General features: G+C 41.0%; 1 non-coding gene across 1 annotated transcript; it reads left to right on the top strand.

Annotated features, from left to right (window-relative positions):
• trnar-acg (transfer RNA arginine (anticodon ACG)) lies at positions 1-73 on the top strand. The gene has a single exon. It is a non-coding gene; the product is annotated as a tRNA-Arg (tRNA).
• The last annotated feature ends 2,661 nt before the right edge of the window (positions 74-2,734 follow it).

Genomic DNA, 2,734 nt, shown 5'->3' with positions numbered 1-2,734 from the left:
GGGCCAGTGGCGCAATGGATAACGCGTCTGACTACGGATCAGAAGATTCTAGGTTCGACTCCTGGCTGGCTCGATTAAAGCTTTTCCTTTTCACTTGTAAGTGGCTAAGGATAAAAGCATCTGATAAATGAATAAATGTAAATGTAAAAGAAAACATGAACATCAAGTGTCTTAACATAGTAACAGGCCAATGTCTGGAACTCTAATGGAGGGATGTAACACAGCTCTTCACTGAAGAATTGCACCATTTGATGTTTTGATGATGGTGTAAAACACAGTTTTAGTCACTACTCCAGAATTTTGTTTAAATGTTTAGTTGTTTTGAAATATGGTCCTTTATTACCAAATGAAGCTCTGCACAGAATATTTACACATGGTCCTGTGAATAACAAACTGTTAACTGTCACACCTTTGACGAATCAGCGACTTTGAAACTTTGCATTGACTCATTTATTCAGGTGTTTGCCTTTGACTGGCAGTTACCTGTATTATGGAGTTTGTATTTTAGGTAAATTAATAAGCTGGATTCTATATAAATCCACACATCCTTAACATGGATGTAGTCCTTAACAGACCATTGAATAAGCAGAGATCGCATAGCCTAAGTAAGCGTGTATTGAATACATTAGCCTTAAGCCGAATGGTACAGTGATATAAAATAACTGAACATTACTTAAAACGATTAAATTATTTCATATTTCCGAGCTCTCTTGAAACCCACAGGAGCAACCTAGTCATGTGTCAGAAAACAGACCTCCACCATAGTAAACGAACTTTCCCACCTACTCTAAAAATGAGGTAGGCCTATTTCAGGATGCTAAAAGAAAGCCAAATGTTTGAGAGACATGCTGAAATCACAGTTTTAAGGAACAGAGGAGAAACACATTGTAGTAAACGCTCCAAGAGGTTTTTTTTTAACTGCTTGTGTAAATATTGTTTTCAGTGTTGTGAACTTCATGAAGTTGACTGTTCGACACTGCACTATCACGTGATGTCATGTATACCATCTGCATATATGGCCGTCGGAACCAATTCACAACGGAATTCTCGTCATACAGAGACCCATAACTAGTGTAAGGAAGAATATACAAGTTTGCCTGACACAAAACTGAATGTATTTTAATATGTTTGTAACTTTCCTAAGATTGTGGTATTCTTTGTTTGGGCTACTGCAAAATCCAGAGCACGCTGATCACTAATTAGTCGCGTATGGTGGTTAAGTTAAGTCCAGTTATGGTATCCCAGATACAAGGTCACGTGTTCGGTTCTATTCGTGTGTGTGAAGATGAAAAAAGATTATCCAGGTCTGGCAACATCATTACAATCACCTCGTTCTTCCTCATCTTTTTTCCGTTGATTGTATTCTCTCGTCTTCTTAGATTCAGCATGGCCTTCTTACGTTATGATCCTAAAATATTTGGACTACTGGACGTTTAATTAGAAAAGGGGGTCGTACTGAGCAAGGACTGGGATCTCATTGGTTTGTTCACTTTGTAGTGTGGTAGACTTTGAGACCTAGTGAAACGGTATGGCACACTGAAGATGCAACGTTGCTCTTCCATCTTCAGGAGAGTCTATTATCAAAACAAATACTGTTAACATATGTGAATCCTACTACATGTCTGACGGTCATCTTTCACCTCGAATAAGACCAAAGAAAAAGATCAATGATAACGTACGTCAGATTCGCACGTCAGAATAACAAATTAAAAGGTTTGATATTTGACAGTGTGGCTGAAACTGATTTTTTTCCCTTCTCTTGTGTGCGCATAGTGGTGATCCGAACCACTTCTTAAACATGTGTTTCATTTAGGCTGGTGCATCACGCATAGGGAGTAATTGGCAAACGCAAGAGGGGCGTTGGGGTATTTAAATTTCTGCAATATCCAAAACGTGTGCGCGCCGTCACCGACAGCGCTCAACATTCCTGTGAGCGTGACCGCGCGGAGGGTAGACAAGAGGAAAAGAGGAAACGGGGAAAACGGAGGCACAGCTGTTTGGGGGAAAAAGAAAGAAAATCACAAGGACGGAGTCGAAGCATTCAACGTTTAAATTGCGTTTCCATTAATATCTTTCTTCGCGTTCTTCAAAGCGGTGACATCGTTTTCTTCAAACGGATTTGTGTGATTATGAATATGAGCGACGCCTCTTGTGGGTGCTCCCGTTTTCGTTAGATCTCCGCTCGTTCGCGGAAGATACATCATTGGGAACTCAACAGCGCATCTCCTGTCCTCTGATGCGTTGGATCTGATGGGAGGCGAACCGGATACTTTATTAATACTGAGGCCGAGCTGAACAGCGAAAAAATGAGTCTTGTCAGTATTGCCATGATTATTTCTTTTTTTGCAATGTGATCTTGGTCACCGCAGCTGCTTCCTTGCACAGAAAGCGGAGGAGGAGGAGGGGAACTGGACGGGATTTTTTTCTTCACCAAACGCTGTACTGAATCACGTTCTCATCGTTAGGCTAACTGAATGATTTGGCGATCGACGGTTATGTGATTCTAAACCTCCAAAAGCTATACTCTTGTCTTTGCGAACGAATCGACGAAAGGCATCGCTCATCAGTCCAAACGCAAAATCTTTATTCTGTCATCATTCGTTTCCAGCTACGGGGTGCTTGGCAGCCAGATATTTTTTTTAAGGAAAATCAGTGGGGCAGATAGGGGGAGATAAAGACGTGGGGAATACGAGAAAATATCACAGGAGGGAAGGGAGTCGGGAGTGAAATAGAA

The sequence above is a fragment of the Chanos chanos genome, chromosome 6 (assembly GCF_902362185.1).
Source record: "Chanos chanos chromosome 6, fChaCha1.1, whole genome shotgun sequence".
Classification (NCBI taxonomy): domain Eukaryota; kingdom Metazoa; phylum Chordata; class Actinopteri; order Gonorynchiformes; family Chanidae; genus Chanos; species Chanos chanos.
This window is presented reverse-complemented; position numbering and strand designations above follow the sequence as displayed.